General features: G+C 49.0%; 1 protein-coding gene across 4 annotated transcripts in view; it reads right to left on the bottom strand.

Moving 5' to 3' along the window:
* Positions 1–1,352, bottom strand: part of LOC122387467 (zinc finger protein castor homolog 1-like) — a 63,777-nt gene extending 62,425 nt beyond the window's left edge. For all 4 annotated transcript variants that reach the window (XM_043377705.1, XM_043377706.1, XM_043377708.1 and 1 more), the window contains exon 1: positions 1,169–1,352. The gene's annotated coding sequence lies outside the window, so the exon portion shown is untranslated. The remainder of the gene's footprint in view (positions 1–1,168) is intronic.
* Positions 1,353–19,171: the final 17,819 nt, after the last annotated feature.

The raw sequence follows: 19,171 nt of genomic DNA, 5'->3' as shown, positions 1-19,171 counted from the left end.
AGCGATATATGTATCATATCGACTCACATTTGTTTTTGTTTTCTTAACGATGCAACCACAGCTTATCTGCGTGGAGATCGTACGGCTAGGTCAAAAGGACAAGCATCCTAAAATTGTAACATCCAGTGGCAGCTAGCTACCTCAGGTTCCTCAAGATCAAAACCTTCATTATCAACTTCGTAGGCCTGCGGTAATCAACACATCAATTAACCTTCAACTCGCTGGTTAATTTGATCTAAATCTGTGATCCACGGACCAAGGACCATGAGCGCAAGCCAGGACCAATGACCACAGCCGACTGTCGAAGACCAAGAACGTATTCCACCCGCGTGTCTCGCATCACCGCAGGGGTAAAGGATGCTGGTGGTCGCTCGAGTTGACAGCAGTCGGCGCACTGAGTGATGTTCCAGTCTTCATTAGTGACGATAATTGAGCGCAGTGATCGGAAGCACTTTGCAACCTGTCAGGCCGTAACTCGCCTCGTTGCGATTTCGGCGAACAACTAAGCAGCCGCGTCGCTCGATGGTCGATAAGTTAAGAACACATTAGGTGTTCCTGGTGTTTCCAAGTCTGGAAATGCCCACGAGCCATGACTGCAGCGTCATGGGGCAGTAAAATACCAATGGAAACGTCTTTACCCTGCCCGACGCTGGCTTCAGCGGCAATAAAAAGAATAGGCGCGGCGGACGATGAATACCCGCTGTAGGAATTGAACGAGTGGAGCTGGTATTTTAGTTGCTCAGCACTAAACCGAAGCAGCACTTTGTGTATCTTTAGCATAAAATGTTGCAGGCGAGGTCAGCCATTTGCCGTCTTTCCTGTCCTGACACATTTGCCATTGCAGGGGCTAGTGAAGCTCATCATGTCATGAGTCTGCTGAAGCATTGCAATGCGCATTAATTTATGCAAGGCATAATGAGGGTTATCGCAATTATCACGGCCCACGTTGCTTCCCTTATAACAATGCATCCTTCTGTTTCAGGTCGACCGAAGACTGTTCCAGGCCACATCGCCAGCGAAACAGGTAACCACTTGCCGCACCATCCACCGAAACCATAAGCCACACCACACCACACCACTGATGCTCGATGCCATCTATACTGATCACCACCTATCACACATTCCAACGTCAATCACCGATCGGTGACGGTGTTCGTTCGGTACTCACCTTGTTGCATATCCAGCGGGGCCACCGTCTCTCCTGGTCCCTCGCCGCGTCGGTCACAGGTCACAGTAGCAGAGCCAGCAGCCGCACCTCGGTGGCCGTGACCGGCGCGTCGCCTGCGGCAGTGTTCTCGGTCGGCGGGCGCGCAGCAGCCACCCACCGGTCGCGGTCAGGGATTGAGTGGCGAGCGCCGCCCGCCGCCCGGCCGCCGCCGCCGCCGCCGCGAATCGGTCGTCTGCTGGCTGTTTCCCCCGACCGCCGCCAGGCGGCCGGCCAGCCTATCCAGTTTCAGGAAAACCGAATGGGGCGGAGCTAAGCCGGCAAAAAGATGAAAAATCGGCGCCCGATCGGCGCGGCATTGCGGCGATCGTGGCTGGCGGGTGGTGCGCGGAACGGCCGCCCGCCCGGCCGCCCGGTCGGACGGTCGGCGGGGCGCGCGGCGGCTGGGTCACCGCACGGGAGGGCCCCCCAGACGGTGCCGCCAGCACGCGTGGCAATGTCGACGCCAGGGGCGCGCTACGGCGACGAACGGTTCACCTGGCCCCCGGCGGTGCGGCGAAAAAACGGCGTGCCGTGGGGTGGCGGGGGTATTTACCGGCACGGGCAGGGTCATGGGAATGACCGGCTCATGAGGTGGCGCTATGGCATGGCTTCTAGTTCTTGCTTCTGCAATCCATGTACCACTTGATATTTTAGTGTGGTGGTTCCCATGAGACACCTAAATTCTCGCATACTTTATCTCCACCTACTTAATTAGCATAACATTTTTTAAGGAAAAAAAACAGTGTGATATAACACACGGACTTCTTTACACAATGCTGATTCGTTGCTCTTTACAACACTCCAGTGCATTATGCAGGGCGATACATTACACTGTGATGAATGTGCACATTTTTTAATGGGAGGGGGAGGGGGAAATCAAATAACTCTTGTTTGTCCCAAGGGTGTTTAATTGAAATGTTTTAAGTGTTTAATTTAAGTGTTTGTACCCTTACAAACACTTAAGCATAACGCTTAAATATAAATTTTGTACAGGCACATTGCAATGGACAATGGTTTATTTTGCGCTAAAAATTTTGATGTTTCATTTTTTAGGGAATCCATGTAAACCATTACCTTACTTTTAATGTTTTACGCATGTGGTTTTCTGTGGCTTCAGGGGAAATTATTACAACTCGACAGGACTTTTCGCTGTCCATGGGCCCAAGAAGTTTAACTGTGTTATGCCGTCTATCTAAAATACTAAACGAATTCCTCCCCGGTCTGCGAATTCGCCCGGTCCATCACGGGACTACTGCCACCGAATGCACTAGCCTTCTCCATCATCGGATGGGCCACCGATACACTGAAACGATACGATTATCATTGCAGCAGTTACTCTTTTTGAGTATATGTGCGATAACTATGCTGGGCCCTGTTGGTGCAGGATTGAAACGAAAGATTGAAGCTATTCACGAAAAAAATTGTCGAATGTTTTTACTGATGTTTATTGTTTAAGCGCTAATCCACTTTACAGATTGAAGAAGGGTATATCACAGCCGCCATAAGGGTCACCTCCCTGCATCCCATAAAGTTACCTCATTCATTTTCATTCATCCTTTCGTTTGTCCTCATTCATTCAAATGGCATGCGCCTCCCGGAAGTGTTTTGTGCAAAGATTACAAAATGGGGTGGGGGGTGGGGGGATCATGACCCATCCCGGGATAAGACGCCTTAGGAAAGAGGGCAGGATTCCATTGGAAAAAGATGTCACAAACAATAAGCGAGATGCTTAGACAAAGTTTAACTTCCCTCAACCTCTTGTATGTGAGAAGTTCTGTTGAGGCGGTTGTCTACCGCAAAGGCAAGATCCCATCTACTCAAACAAATAGTGGTAATCAGACCAGACAATACACCTGCATTCACTAAAGCTAACGACATAAAAGCTAGCACGGCACATTCCAAGGCTCCACTCACGGCGGAGTGTCAGGCGTGTCCTGTCTCGTTGGACGGACCATCGGGGCTGGTGTGGGCTACTCTTTCCATTCAGTGGCCGTCTCTCGTGTCGGGACTAGTCAGTTGGACCGGCCGCTAGCTTTCTTCCGGTTGGCACCCGCCTCCTTATAATGAATCAGACTGAACGCTTCTGAGAATTACACCACTGCATTCATGTATGCAACATCACAATGATGAAATATCAGACATTCTGCATACACTTACTCGTGATATGAGCAACTGGTGGCCGCTCCGAATGTGGCACTTCCAAATAGTTGCATAAGTGTAAAGGGTGCCTGAGGTCAACTTAACCAGCTATCTATGCGGATAAGTTCCAGAAGTCTACTCGGACTCGTATACCAGTGTATACTGCCTGAGATGTTGAGAGGAGCTCCAAGGCTTTGGGTTTGTGTTGTTCACAGCAAAGATAAAAATATGGTAACTTCCAGGGTGGAACAGAGTTATAAGCATCTCAAAGAAAATAAATACATACCCTTTGTTCACCTAAATATGTTATTGAAATGACTCCAATATGGTATCTTTTGTGGTGTTTCAAAAGGCGTTTATGTTAGATAAACATATTCCCAGATTTCCATCGTCGTTTCGACAGCACCTATTCAACACCTGAAGGTGCTCTGCCTTATTTGAATCAGTGAAACAGCCAGGCTAGATTGAAGTCGATCATGCTGTGGGTACATAAGCATTATTGGCATTGCCGTCATGAAACATTAGACTCAGTTTCAGCACGAAATATAGATTTGGCTTTAAATCAATGAAGAAGGCCCTTGATCTGACCATATTTAGATAGACGGCTCCGCAAGCTGTCTAGTTTGATATGGCACAGACAATTGCTTCTAGAAAAAGTGAATGTATTTGAAATGCTCAATAGCCAATTTAATTAAGCGTAACTTTTGAATGACATTTTTCATGTCCTGTGTTGGGCTTTCATCAGAATCTATAGCGGCTGCGGCTGCATTGCTGTCTTTGAAACGATTGGAACATCGGTAGTAAGTAGCGTATACATTTGAATTCGTTTCTCACTTGGTCCAAACTAAGTGAGAACCCATTTCACCTATTTCACATACGATCATTCGACCATATTCCGTCCATTAGTGGACTGATACAATTTGATGGATTTATGTTCTTTTTACTTCGGATTACCTCCCTCCTCCGCTCACAGGTAGCTTCCGTCCAACTCCCCCATCACGTCCAATTTGGTCATTTTGTAGATAGGATCGTCATCACGGCTCAACTAGTGTCCGATCTGGGCTTCCTCCATCTCCCAATGTAACGCCCGGAGGGGGAGGGGTGGGAGGGGGGGGGGGGGTGTTACGGCCTTCCACCCTCTGCGGGCTCAACTCCCACCAGCTGTTCTGCCGGGACACGGGGTCCCACGTGCCAGGGGGATAATCCGGGCCCAGGGAGGAGTAAGGGCACACGGAGGCCAGGCGGAGAGACAGAGTGGAGCGTTAAAGGTAGTGTGCCAGCTTTCTTGGACCGTATGGAGTTAATGGCCCAGATAAGGAGAACCGGATTTTTAGAACTTATCCACACCTTCAAAACTCATGGAAACGTCTTAAATTCTTCAAATTTTGAGTACCCCAGTGCGAAATTCGCCCCGACGGGTTGTCGGTCGTACCCCAACCACATTTCACACCACTATGAACAATAAATGCACACACTGAAATCGCTATTACCGATATGCTCATCCAATCAAGTTTCGATAAACCCGTTCATCATCATCTCCTGCGGTTTCGAACACGCCTGTTAGGTGGCTTCTGATGCTCGTCGAGGTCGGAATTTCCAAATACGCGTGGTGCGTCGGGCCGCGCGCTCTGACTTCGGCCAAGAAAAATGCGTCAGCTGATCATTGTCATTTCTGCCACTTGCGTGTGGTGAAATGGGGTCATAACTTATAAGACGGCTTTTTCATATCAATTATTTTACATAAAATCATATTTCAAACCATAAATAATGTTCGACAGCCAAATAAAAGAAACAATACCAATACGGGCTTACAGTTTAAGGCTCGACATTGTGTTGTCTACGATTAGACAGCTGATAACTCATTCCCGTACGTCGTATGGTCGTAACACTATAATGACCTTTGCTTATTGTCACAAGTGCGCCGCATTCGCGATTGTTGCCCGACGCCTGTTTGCAGGTGAGCCCACTACAGTTGTTATACATATCTAAAAACCGAAAAACTTTTAGGCGAAAAAGGCACTATTCCAGGCCCATTTTTGATTTTTTTTGCGATATTATGTAAAAACAGAAGCTTCTTATCCTAGGAAAAATAAAATGGGAAATCTTTCAAAGGTGGCACACTACCTTTAAACAGCAAACGGCCTCGACTTGGTGACTTTCAGAATTCAGTATGACAACTACCCTGGCACTTGACAGTAGGTACTGGGGATCATTGACATCAGCAACATTCGTTTTTTATCGGTAATGACATTATTATCACATAAAAGAAAAAATAGTGATTCACGTAAGCCCTCAAAAATCTTTTATGGCTGAGTTGCTTGAAAACTTCAGTGTATGTAAGTACCATGAAAGTTTGATCGTTTATATTTTATTTATTTCAAATTTAACATTTAACATTTATTCAATTTCCACCACCTTTTCCTATTATCACCTTCCATTTTCACTCCATTGACCGATTCAGATGCGTGCGTGGCGACAGTCGTTCAACTGTCTGGCGGCCGTCGCCAACCGTCGCGCGCCTGTCGCGTCTCAGCGGCTGTCCCGTCGCCGGGTGGCCGGTGTGCCTGTCCGAATCTCCAGTCGTCTCTAGCGCGACGCACAAAAACACCGATCTATATATCTGGCAAAAACAGCTGACACGACCCCATTCCAAATTTACAGAATGTCCCGGCGGGCCGCGCGGAGTCTAACGAGGCGACTTTTTATCGGCGTCGCTCAGCCGCACCGGTTGTCGGTGGTTGTGTCGCGGTGCACGCGGCTGTCCGTCCACTGCCCACTGTCCACCGTCTGGGTGTGGACGTGTCCCCGCGCCACCAGCACACCCTCCGGGCCCCCGCGCGCCGCCGGCGCTGCGATTTGGAAAATGCGCCGCGCGCCGGTGGCGTTGCAGGCGCGGAACACTGCCGCGCGCTGCCTGCGGCGTTTTTGGGAGCGTTTTTGCGGGGCGGCGCACACTGGTCGGAAACGCTCCAGCGAGAGGCCAGCGGCCTTTCCGCAAAAGTTTTTTGCTTGTTATTCCACAACTAGTGAAGCAAACTTCATAAAACTTTGCATACCTTCTCTGTCATATGTAAGCTATCATTTGGATGTCAAGCACTAAATATATGACGTGAATCTGTTAAGTTGTGACGTCATAATTGAGTATAATACAGGATCTAGCACCACTTTAAGTCAACAAGGGAAATTGGGAGCTGCTATTCGGGCACCGGGAATGGTTTCATGCACTCCTTGCAAGGTCCAGTGCTTCACTTTAGCATTGTTGACTTTGCGTGACGTCATTTATGACGTCACTAAGGCCATATAAGTTTTTCGTCAATAACTCCTGATCAGATGGAGCTAGAGAGTCGGGAAAGCCACCATTGGACTCAGGAAGACCTGCCGAATCGAATGATATGCGATATGACCTCCTTCAACCATTTTCGTGACCTGAGGGGCTCCGACCTGACCTTGACCCGAGGTTAACACCTTAAGTTGACTTCACCCGAACATCAAGTATAGCATTCGACGCGCCTGAGCTAGACAAACACGATGATGCCAAAATCGCGGCAGTGCGGCCATTTTTGGCAAAGTAATTAACCTAAAACCGAGCCCGTGCCTTGTGGCACTTACCTGACCTAAGAGGTCACTGGCTGACCTAAGACCTTAAAATCGGGTAGTACCTAATTGTTGCGTCTTATAACGGCACACAAGCTTTTTTTTCCGCGAGGCTCTAGCTCAATTAGAGGCGAAACGGCGAGGGAGTTGTACCAACCCTCCGCGGTCAATATAGAAAACCAATCGGTCCGGCCAGGGTTAAATACCGGAATTGTGATCTAATGTAAAAAGACGGCCCAAGGTAACCCGGCGTCAGTGACAGGTATCCTATATTTGCAGCGTCTTATATTCACGAAGGTTTCAATTTCCACTTTCTTCAGCCGAGTGATGGTTGTCAATAGCAAGGCTCTCTAAATGCAAGCCGTAATCGCCACGCAATATGTGGAAGGCTTTTGATGTCAATACATACATAAATGCATACATAAAACGCGCTTTTCACAAAATTCATAAGCTCAAACGCATCTGTTTTTAATGACCAGTCAACTACGCATGGATGCGTGCAGGCCACACAGGTCAGCGTAAGCAGGGCGCGGCGGCCGAGCCGAAACTGGGGCGGGGCGGGCGGTAGTTGGGTAGAAAGAGCGGCTCCTGCAAATTTTGCGCAAATATGCGCAGTTAGCTTTTATGTTGCCCTGGTGTAAATTTAAATCCTGATTCATCTCACAAAAAATCAGAGTGGTACTAGATGGGACTACCTGTTGTTTCCTTACCTAAACTTTGCAGTTATATTCCAGAATCACTGTAGGAGAGCCTTCATAAAAAAGCTACAGTAAATCTTAGTTAGGGAAAAAGTATACCAAAAAATTTGCACTGACCAGTCGGCAACTTCATAAGGAACATTTTGATGCATAATACGTGGGATTTCAATTTGGTGTCTATCAGCAATAAGACTTTGAATATCCGGCTCAAGAAACCTCTTGCTCCGCGTCAGTTTCCGAGTTCTGGGATACCCCATCTTCGGGGGCTGATTACAGTTATTTTTGGTCACCCGGATAAGTTTTTTTGGCCGAAGTATAATAATTTGATCAATTTCAAATCGATCTATATAAAAAATAATCCGAAACTCAGGAATCGCCCGTGGCCTCTCGTGAGGGCGTTTCCGACCAGTGTGCGGCGCTGGACGCAGGGAGGCCGACGGGCCGCGCGGAATTCACGAGCCAGTGCGGAATGTCGTTATCGCGGATTGGACAGGAGCGCTCGGTGGCGGCGGCGGTCGAGTTTGGGTGACCCGTGAGAACGGATCGGTCACTGCGTACCCTCGGTCAGTGGTTATCGGTCAGTGGTCACCGCGGTCCCTGGTCATCGGCGAGTGGTCAGTTGGGGATTGGAGCCTCTGGTCTGGTCAGAAAGTCGTTCAGAAGTCAAAGTTTACAGTAAGAAGTGAATGATAGCTAAAGTTATTTTATTAATTTCTTTCCTTTTGGTAAAACCCATGCAAAAGTCGCTCATCGGGCTTCAAGGTTCTGTTCGCTGAAAATAAGCTTTATTGTTTCTGACAAATGTAATGCTCACCTCCCATTCCACATTAATCCCAGTTCATAATGACCCAACTCAGGCTTGGTGGCTATTTCTAAAACGAATCTCATATTTTTTGGCGCATGTTGCACTCGGGTATTAAAGGAAGGGTGCCACCTTTTGGACACAACGCAGTTTTTACAAGATTAGCCTCACATGAACCTAAAAACCGGCTTCACTTACCTATGCTCGAGACGGTCAGCATTGAATCCGCACGTGAAGTTATCATTTGCGAGTTTTGCTGCCAGCATTCGGGCAGGCAAAAATCTTCAGCACTATTTCCTCGTTCGTGTTAAGGGTATTTTATAAAACATGAAATCAGCAAAGGTATGTATAAAAGTTATACTTTTGAAGCATGTTTTATCATTTTGAAAGGGTATATTTTTTCTTTATGGTATACACTTAAGTTTTAAAATTTTAATTGGGAAGTTTTTCTAGTAAGTTGCATGAAGGGTGAAGGGTTCCATAGATTTCTTAAGCATTGTAAAGGAAAAACCTTTCCTCGACTTAGTTTGATGTTCTTTAACTGTTGGCAAATATGGCCAACAGTTACCTACTTGGTTACCTACAACTTAGTTCAAATCATGTTATCTTCTTCCTTTTTATTTGTTCATCTTTTTGTCTCAGTTGCGCCATCAATGCAAATGGCAGAATGATATGTTGCCATGACAACAGGATATGCCAGCCGTCCTAGCTGCCACATCAAACGACCTTGAGTTGTAGTGGTGATATAAACAACGATCTTTTTTTGGCCAATGTATTAAATGCAATGTTTCGGTTTTTTTGTATATTGTGGACGCGCTAACCACGTCTAAAAATTCAAATAAGTAAAATAGATTCATAGAACAAAAATTTCGGAAGATACACACATGATACATTGATGATCGCGCACTTTCTTTTACGACCTCAGTCATATAGTTCAGCAATACATTTATGCATCAAACCGCAAAATATTCTCAACACGGTTCTGGCATTTATTTTTCATTAAACATCTTAGGCTTCCCATATTCCAAACACAAACTTTCAAATATGTGACGTCACAGCCCAAAATTACCTCCTTCCCCAGGCCACATTACTGCCATAAAGCTGATTCTTTTTACTCTGTAGGCACCACAACAAAGTTCAGACCAAGTTTTAAGCGATTTTTCAACGAACAAACCCATTTAAATCAGAATGACTAAACGAGGTGACGTCACACTAACGGTCGCTCCATGTTGAAGATAGGGCCTTGCACAAGGCCCATTTTCAAATGAAGGGAACGAATTTCTTCAACACCAAGAGGCCGCGGGGGTTGCAACTTAGATAGATAGTGGTTTCTGAACCTCGCCGCAAACTTGGCTATCTCAACTCAAACCCCATGTTAAAGGTGGGATAATCCCTTTAATATGCATTTCAATTAGAAGAATATTTGTATGCGAGATCAGCTCGAGACAAAAGCTGAAGTAGTTTTTGTGCCACTGTGCTCTTATTCATATTTCAAAAGTGCTCGTGTTCTTGGACATGTTCAATTGTTCAAAACTACCATGAAAATCAATCAGTCCTGCTTTTCCAACTGTCAAACTGCTTATCATATGTAGTTGGAAAATCTCAAATCAGTTTCAGCTTTATAGCTGCATTTTAGTGCTTCTAGAACAACGGTCGCAGTCGCGATCGCCGATTTGCGTGCATTCGTGATATTGCACTAAAATAAAACTCACGGCATATCCCTGAACTAGCCCTCGGTATAGATGAAGGTGAATGCAAATTTGGACCGTTTACATGCGTTATGAGGATCCTTTTTCATTTCCAATTTTATTGTTACGCGTATTACTGAGAATATTTTGCGGTTTGATGCATAAATGTATTGCTGAACTATATGACTGAGGTCGTAAAAGAAAGTGCGCGATCATCAATGTATCATGTGTGTATCTGGTTGTAGAGAGCAGTTGCTATGTAGCTGTAAAACATGTTATACATGCATAATAGTGACGGTAACGCACTTTCTGCGCAAAAGGCCATTTTTATTGACCTCTTGGTGAATAACGATTGAGTGTTCCTACTGAACTGACCGTATCACGGTCAAAGATATAGGCTCAAACGTCCACTAAAACGCAAAAATTGTAGCTTGTTTTGCCTGAGTGAGCAAAGTGCCATTATTTTTTTCCATGGTCAGGATCGATTCTGATTTCAACCTTATCAGTCCATATGTATATCATCTACTGAAACTGTTGTTTACAGCTACGTTGCAGGACATGCTTGCCTTGCAGCAGCAGCCAGCACATTAACCCGCGCCCCAGTGGCGGTCTCCGCCAACTTCGCCCTAGTGAGGGGGGGCATATGTTACCACCCACCTCTAACTCAAAAACTAAGAGGGCTAGAAAGACGCGGTAAAAAGCAGTCGATAGCTCTCAATGCGTACGTTTGAAAGTATTTCAGTCATTTTTCATCTTAGAGCAATATTGGGGTCACCAGAGGTCATCAAAGGTCAAAATTTGCCAATGGTCATTATATTTTTCAGAAAACATGCCGTTATCTCATGAACTATGGTAGCTAGAAAAACGCATGGAAAAACAATCGATAGCTCTTAAACTCTTCTTTTGAAAAGGTCATAATCAAAATTGACCTCAGGTCACGGGTTTAGCCTCCAGAGGGCAAAAACTCCAAAAATAGCTGTTCTTACGAAAAGTGTTTTTTGACAATAACTTTCGACAACAAAAAGCCACGACATTTCTATTGCCAGAATCGTGCTCCTCTCGCCGAGACGCGTTGAATGAACTATAATTTGACCTTGAAAGGTCAACTTGAAAATTTGACCTCAGGTCAAGGTCATGACCTGACCGGAAAAGGTCATGTTGCATATCAGTCGATGCGTCTCGGCAAGACAAACACAATGAGACCATCCCCAGCGTTCTATCTCTTTCCAATCGCGAGTTATTGGCAAAAATCTGTTTGTAGCCTCAAATGACCTCGGATGACCTTTCTAGAGGCTATCAGCAAAAATGACACCCTGGTCATCACGGGTGGTCCAAATCATTGTGATTCTGAAATATTTGGACTGTTCCTATGCGTACACACGGATCTAGAGGCATTTTCATTTTTCTCCATTGACTTGTAATGGAAAGGTCACGCCACTGACCTGACCTTAGGTCACGGATATACAAAATCCGAGATATACAAATTGTAGGCGCCCATAACATCATGCAGTCCACCAAGTTTAAAATCTTTCTGACAAACACTGCAGGCTGGGCATGATTGCAAACTTTTTTTTAGGCTTGGTCAGTTAACTTGACCTGGTGACCTGACCTGACATGACCTAGGGTCAAAAATTTCACACATTGTCCAAAATTGATGTACCAAAAGCTACCCCAAGCGGCGCGGCGCTACGCGCCGCGGTTTTTCATTTATAAGCAAAAAACGCGACAGGGTGGTAACATATGCCCCCCCCCCCCACTGGGGCGAAGGTTAATAAAGCAAGGCGTCACTGGCGGAGCAGCCTCATTCATCTGGCCCCCCGTGGAGACGGGTCCGTCCAGCGCGGCACGAAGCCCGTCCCTGACGCCTCTCGTTCTCGTATCATGAGCGGTCAGAGAGCCGGCGCCGCCCGCTGAGGCGAGCGTTCACCCCAGGCGGAGTCGATTGTTTGACCCCGGCTGCAAAACACTCCGTCGGTGAGCCGTCTCCGCGAATTGCAGGGCCCACGCTCTGCGCTGTTGCTGCAACCAATTACACTGCATTATTTGCACGAATATTGCTGTCATGAGAACGAAAATCGCTTGATTTGATAAAAGTTGGCAAAGCGGACTGTAATTGAACGCTTGAGTGACGCAACCGGAAGGGTAATAAGTGCAGAAACATTAGTTTGTATATTATCAGCGTTTGTACAAGAATTGGCCGCTTGTGAATTAATATCAAACGAACTACACCTTAGACATGCAGTGTTTAACGTACCCAAATAATTTTATTGATATTTATTGATAATGTCTAAAATAACAATTTATATGTTGCTTTACAATCTAAACATCAAGTTTTATTTGAGCCAATAATCAATCGTGTATTTTTGTGAGATCTGTATCCAGTTTTCCTGTCGACTCCTTTTGCATTAGAAAGATGTTGATTGAGAGCAATGCAGGTTGTAAGTTGAAAACTGCGCGGGTGTTCATGCTGCCTACTACCTTAATAAAATCCCGGATAGCACAAAAGTCATCAAGGCAGTGAATAAATGTTTAAGGCGTCTTGCATTCAGTTTTGATAACCCTTTAACATCTCCGTCGGACATTGTCTGGGAAACAGATACAATGTTGCCGTGTTTCTGGCAAATAGGACCGTAACCAGCACGATGGTTTATTATTAGACTGGTTTTACGTGTTTTCTCAGCACACAGGCTCATTTCCTGCAAAGGTTCATCCGGCTCGTTTCATTTCAGCCAAGAGCAGGGCAATAACCATAACAAGACGATAACCTCGAACTGGCGCGTCCTGACGTGGTTTCGGCCTCTTTTCGCCACATCATTTCGGAGTTGGCGTTAATTAATCCGACTCTTAGCACCCCATGCGGCGGGCATCCTCTGGAGTCCCGCGGCCGGGCCGGGACCGGGCGCAGTCCCGGCTCCTCTCGGGTCGCCCCTATCTCCAGACGCATCGACACGGCACGGCGGCGTCTCACCGCACCGGTGTCGAGCTCAAATCGACTCTGCTGCGTGACACGAGGCCTATCTCCATTTGCGGCGAGCCGGACAATAACGACGCGCACTTGAGCGCGGCATAAGCGGCGCACCATGGGCACTTTGTACTGCCAGATAGGGGCGCGCAATATAAACCGAGACACAAAAACCTCCCGATCATCATTGTTCCCGACAAGTAATAATCGTGTTGTATCATTTGGGCCGGTGAAACTGACCTCCATCATTGAATTCAATCGAGTCTCGGCGTCGTGCCTGCTCGGTCGGTCATTTTTGGAGCAATAGAGCGCGCTGCGATTATTTTCCGTGTTACAATCACGCTCCACCTTTCAACCCGATCTGCACACGGGCGAGGGACCGTCCATCAATCGACAGTAAACACTGGAAAATCGATGGAAACTCGGCCTTTTTACGGGCACGCTGCGGTGCGCGCCGGCCGCTGGTGTGCGGCGTGGCGCTCTTGGTGGGAAAATGGTCAAAACAGCTCCGCGGCTGGAATGTTTTAGCGTGCGGTGCGGCGGTAAAGGGTGAACCCGTTGGCTGGAGGGCATCCGACCTTAGCGTTTGGACGCGACCAGTCTTGGTGAAGGAATAAAACTACCCTTTCAAAAAAAAAACTACACAGCCTTCATCCCAGCAGACAGGCTGGTCACCACTCGCCGCCACCTACCTATGCTATATCCTCTCTCCCTCCTTTCACCACCGCTTACCGTCGTCCCACCGCCGCCACCGCGTTGCCGCGATTCCGGAATGAACAGCTCCCTGCCCCCGGCGGCGGCGGCGGCGGTGCGGGCCGGGTTTTTGCGCACCCTGCTCGGTGGTCGTCGCCCGTCGACCCGCCCAGCTGCGCCCCGTCTCCGGACTGCCGGAGGTCCGCACATGCGGGGTCCGGCGGACGCGTGTAATGGCCCCATTGGGCAGTCCTAGGCGGCGGTACAATGGTCTCGCGACCCGCCCACCCTTGTACGCGCGTCTTCAGGTCAGTGGGAAAAAGCTGATTACTGTCTGTACTAATTCTGACTGATGATGAGGTGGTATATTTCAGGAAGGACGTATTGGACTGTGCGGAAGTGCTACTGGGAAGGGCACTGCGCTGTTATTTTTCTCACTCTTTGGAGCACGTTTCATGACGCCAGGTGCCGAATTCAACACGGATCGTGCGCTGCTGTCTCGGGCGCGCCGGAATCGTCTGCGGCGCCTTTTTCGTCAGAAAAACGTTGGATTGTATGCAAGGCAGCGAGCGGCCAGCGCCGAGCGTACGTCCTAGGGCGAGAATAATACCCCGTCGGCCGCCCGGCGGGCGCACAAGAAACGCCGCCGTTTCCATGTTATAAATGGAAAGGGTGGTGCTCGGAATAAACAATGATTCTGCAAAATTGTGTATGCATGCTTTTTGCTGCAATAATCAGCTGTAATTTATTGCAGGCCGAGCAGTGGGCTTTTTGGTGCGGCTGAGGGCGTCCTCGGCTGGGAGATGAGGGCCGACTGGCGTGACACAGCGCGAACGGGGCCGGAGAGGAGCGGAGCGCCGCGTCCGAGTCCGCCGAGCGCGCCACAAGCGCCGCCGACACGTGTCGTCCGTGCCGACACGTGCCACGTGTCACGATCGCACGAACGGCCGGCGGAGGAGGGGAGATGGAGGGATGGCGGAGATGGGAGGCATTGGCATGGAGGGAGAATGGACGTCCATGCCGTCCATATAGGGGGACGCTGTATGAATGAATGCTGGATGAATGCTGCAGGGCGGAGGCGATGAATTTGGTGCTCGAATCAGGAACTGAGCGGGAGAAGCTTAACTCCGAATTTGGTACATGCCTGTGAATAATCATTGATAACGGACGTACATTGTGAAGTGTATCTGAATCTGCCCAAATGTAAGGGCTTAGAAATTCTTTGATTAAGTGGTATTACGTGTGATGCCCCCTAAACGATTATTGATTAATTTGCAAACGTGCGATGTTAATTGCCGAACAGCTCTTCGTGGTTCAGTCGTACTTTTTAATGTGATGATTTTCGTCACCGCTGAGGCCGGACCGTCTCCGCAATGACTCCCAGCGGCCTGCGACCGTGTCTGTCTAACAGAACAGCTCACCCGCGGCCAATTAACCACCATCTGCCGACGCAGCGGCGCGCAGAGCCCAAATGTAGATTCCATGCGCGCGCGATGGGCGTCACACGGCCGTCTCCCGCTATGGTCGGCACTGTATCCCGCCTGGCGAGTCATCGCGAGCCACATATGCAGCTGGTATGTTCTGCACGATCAGACGCTATATATAGCGGCGGGTTTCGGCGGCTGGTGTCTACTGCTCGGCCGCTGGGCTGTCACACTGTCATGGTCATTAGAAGGAGCACACCCACCGTGCGCACCCCGCTGCGCCGAATCCCGGACACCGCGCTCAGGGCGGGGCCTCCCTGACCCACGCGCGGCGCTATCACTGGTGGAGATTAGACCCACATCGCGGCTTCCTGTCTGTCCGATGCGCACTATCTAAATTGAGGAAATCACAATCTCCGCAACGACCGTCAGATATGTTTGACATGAAAAGGAGCAATTTTCCGGCGGCGATGCAGCATGACATGTCGCACGTCGCGGTAAAAAGACGCCAAGAAACGGCGGTTTCGCTTGGGAAACTGAGCGGCACTGGGGTGAGCCACGCCCCGGCTTTCCGGCCGCGGGGACTATACGGTCCTTTTCAGAATTGTGAGCGGCCTCTTGTGTTTGGAAACGCATCCGTAAAATTAGTGGGTGTTTACGGACGCAAAGACAACGGGAGTTAACATAAACCAGGATTGTGAAAACGGGCCATGATAAGGCGCTTTATTTGACAGCGGCGTAATTAGGCGAGTTTTTGCGTGCGGCTGACGTGCTGCCAAAACACGCGAGCGTCCACACGCGTCCGACACTTCGCCATCATACGGGTAGAAAGTCAGATACCGCCGGTGACACAATCGTGCCCCGTATAGTCCGCTAGAGGTTTCACTCCAACGGGAGCGGCTGTCGCGCCGTCCCGGCGAATGAGCTGAATGCAAACAAATGAAGAATAAATGCTGCCAAATTGGCCCGGCGCCGGTCGCAATGTTCGACAACACACAGTGTTGAGGCGACAGACAGACGCGGACCGGGAGGGCTGGAGGCTCACGCCGTCCGACCTCTGCCTTCCACCCGACTCTCTCTCTCTCTCTCTCTCTCTCTCTCTCTCTCTCTCTCTCTCTCTCTCTCTCTCTCTCTCTCTCTCTCTCTCTCTCTCTCTCTCTCTCCCTCGTCCTCTCAGCGCGCACCAGAACTGGTAGGGAAGGGTTCACAATTCACATACAGTGCCACTTTTCACAGAGACCCTCTGCCGTATCTCAGCCATCCCAGTTGAGACGCCACGGTCGGAGTCCGCAGCGGGGCGGGGCGGGGCGTTGGGCGGTGGGTGTCGTATTTTCCTGTTTACGGCTGCTGTGTGTGACGTCACAAACAATTAGCGGTCGTCACTGGTGACCTTTGACCCGGCAATGGACGGGAGCGGCTGCCGTGGGGGACGGCCGGCGCCGCGTGGGAACTTGGGAGAGAGGGAGATGGGTAACGGAAGATAGAACGGCGACGGTGGAGGGCAATAGCTGTTAGTGAAGGGCGATAGGAATAGTTATGATCCAGTGATTAGCCGGAAGTGGTTTAGAGTGGTTTAAGTGCTGATAAATGAATCATTTACTTTGCAGGGCTGTTTTGATGTTCTTGCTTTTCTTGCCACCTACTTTTGGATAAAGCCCAACACCAAAGTTGTTCTTATTTTTGCTGATGGACATGACATCGAGACCAAAAAGTCATAGGCGTTTATGTTTTGTTGCTTTAGTGTTTGATGACGAGGTGAATAGAAATTAGCTTGTCTTTTTTCAAATACTGAGCGATATCGCAATATTTTGTTTGTCCTTTTCTTTTTATCCGCTGGAATTTTTATTTTCCTTTTAGCCTATGATCACATTTGTTTTGTAGTCTTCGTAAAGAACAGATCTCACAAAGGCCAGTCCCGTTTGCGATACCTGCGCTCCCTGAGCCCCACAAAGCGCCCGGTTTCACCATTTTCCGGCATCTGTCTGGCTTCCACCGCCGTGCCTTACCGCCTTCCAACAACAGTCGCTCGATCAGACACGGGCAGCTGTGTTCAATTCGATCCAAATTAAGTCGTCCCAGGTAGTACGGCAAACACCGGCCGTCTATTGATTCGGCGGTAAGGATTACTCTCCCGGCCTGCCTGCCGGCCGCTACATGCCGGTAATGCACCGGTAACACACCGGTAACACAGTGGTAACTCACCGGTAACCCAGGACCGCATAGCACAGGAGGGGGTGTGGCGACGCGACGCGACCACCAAACCGTGTCGTAGTGTCAAAGCGACTCAGCCACCGGTAAATTAGACCCAGCTGACTCCCGTTTTCTATAGAATTCCTCCGGCAAACACAGACGTTATCGTGAAAGCGACGGTGTCATTACGGCCAGGGATGTTGGTATTCAGAATGCGGCGACGGGAGGGGAGGGGAGGACGGCCGCTGGTGGGGGGGGGGGGGGGGGGAGACGGGATCGGGTTGCGGTACATGGTGTCAGTGCCAGGACCAGAGGTGCGTTGTGTTAGGAAGCAGGTGAAAGTGGTGAGGGGTATAATGTTCGCTATGTTTTACCGCTCACGCAGGTTGCGGTGACCTGCGCATTTTTTGTTGGTGTTTTGCCACGGTTGATTTGTATTTGTTCATACGAAACTGATACGCGGATGAGACAGAGCTTATGTTAGGACATGATGTGGAAGTTCCCAACACACGCTTATGTAATTTAAAGCAAAATGAAATAAAACGACATGCGAGCTGCAAATAACGTACTTTTCATGTTTTTTTGTAGAAGTTTGTTTATTTCTGACACGGTGATTTGGTGCAAAACTGCATGTTACACGTTATTTGTTTAGAGGAAAGAGGCGATGGACACTAAACGTTAAAAACTCAAGATGTCAAATAAAATATTTTTGCGAAGATGTCTATAAAAGATGTCTTTTCAATATTTCAGTTAACCATTCTTGGTAAACAGTAACTGCAGAGACCGTCGATTTTATTTCATTTTTAGCTTTTAACCATACCGTTTCTATCGGTTCTGAGCCACCACTACTTCAAAACTGACCGCGTTCCTCCCGCCCCGTCGCCAGTCACTCTGATACCCTATCGGTGACGACGCCAGCCGTCGGCAAGACAATCAGCCCCGCCGCCACCGTCATTCGCTCCGATGCCGCCGCTGGTCGCGGGGCTTCGTCATCGTCCGACCGAAGGCTGCTGCTCCCCTGTCCCCCCGTCCCAGTCCCCTGTCCTCGGTCCCCCAGTAACTGCCGCCGCCGCCCGCCAGTGCCCGGACGATCGGTTTAACCCGTTCTTCTCCCTAATCCTCGACGCACAATGCCGCTCTACATCTGGCGTTTCAGAATTGAAATCAGACAGAATCCAATAATAAGGAAAATGAATTCGGAAAGGGACGGCGCGGAGACGGCGCCTGCGCTCAATGCGCCAAATAGAACGCAACCCGACCGCTCCGAGCGCACAAAGGGATGAGCAAAAAATCATTCCCACGAACGGTGCCCTCCTCTGAAGATCGCGCACCGGAGAAGGGTTAGGTTCCGCGGCCGCCTGCATTCTGTCCCATTCTGATTGAATTTTTTATTGGGCTTATCGAGCATCGCTCGCTTTATCGTTGTATTTTTTCCTCGTGACATTTCTCTTTGGTTGTAATCGGCGGTGAAGCGCGCGGGCCCGCCGGCGGTGCGAATCTCTCACGGCATTGTCGTGGCCTAAACGATGTTGATCTTTGATTTCCGAAAAGTCAGTGTGTCTGTTTTGGCGGATGATCGATTTGGGCTGCCCCGGGGCGCGTGGGAAGAGGGGAGAGAGCGGAGAGGGAGGAGACGGTCTGTCTGCGGCCGCGGAGACACGTCGGAGAGACGACGGAGACATTCCGCGAGCTCACCCGTCGGGAAGAGACAGGCTACGGTGTCCGTTTTCGTCAGTAACTAGAAGATGACATTCTGGTGTTTTGGTGACGTCCT

The sequence above is a fragment of the Amphibalanus amphitrite genome, unplaced genomic scaffold (assembly GCF_019059575.1).
Source record: "Amphibalanus amphitrite isolate SeventyFive unplaced genomic scaffold, NRLGWU_Aamphi_draft 000287F_arrow, whole genome shotgun sequence".
In the NCBI taxonomy this organism is placed as follows: Eukaryota; Metazoa; Arthropoda; class Thecostraca; order Balanomorpha; family Balanidae; genus Amphibalanus; species Amphibalanus amphitrite.
This window is presented reverse-complemented; position numbering and strand designations above follow the sequence as displayed.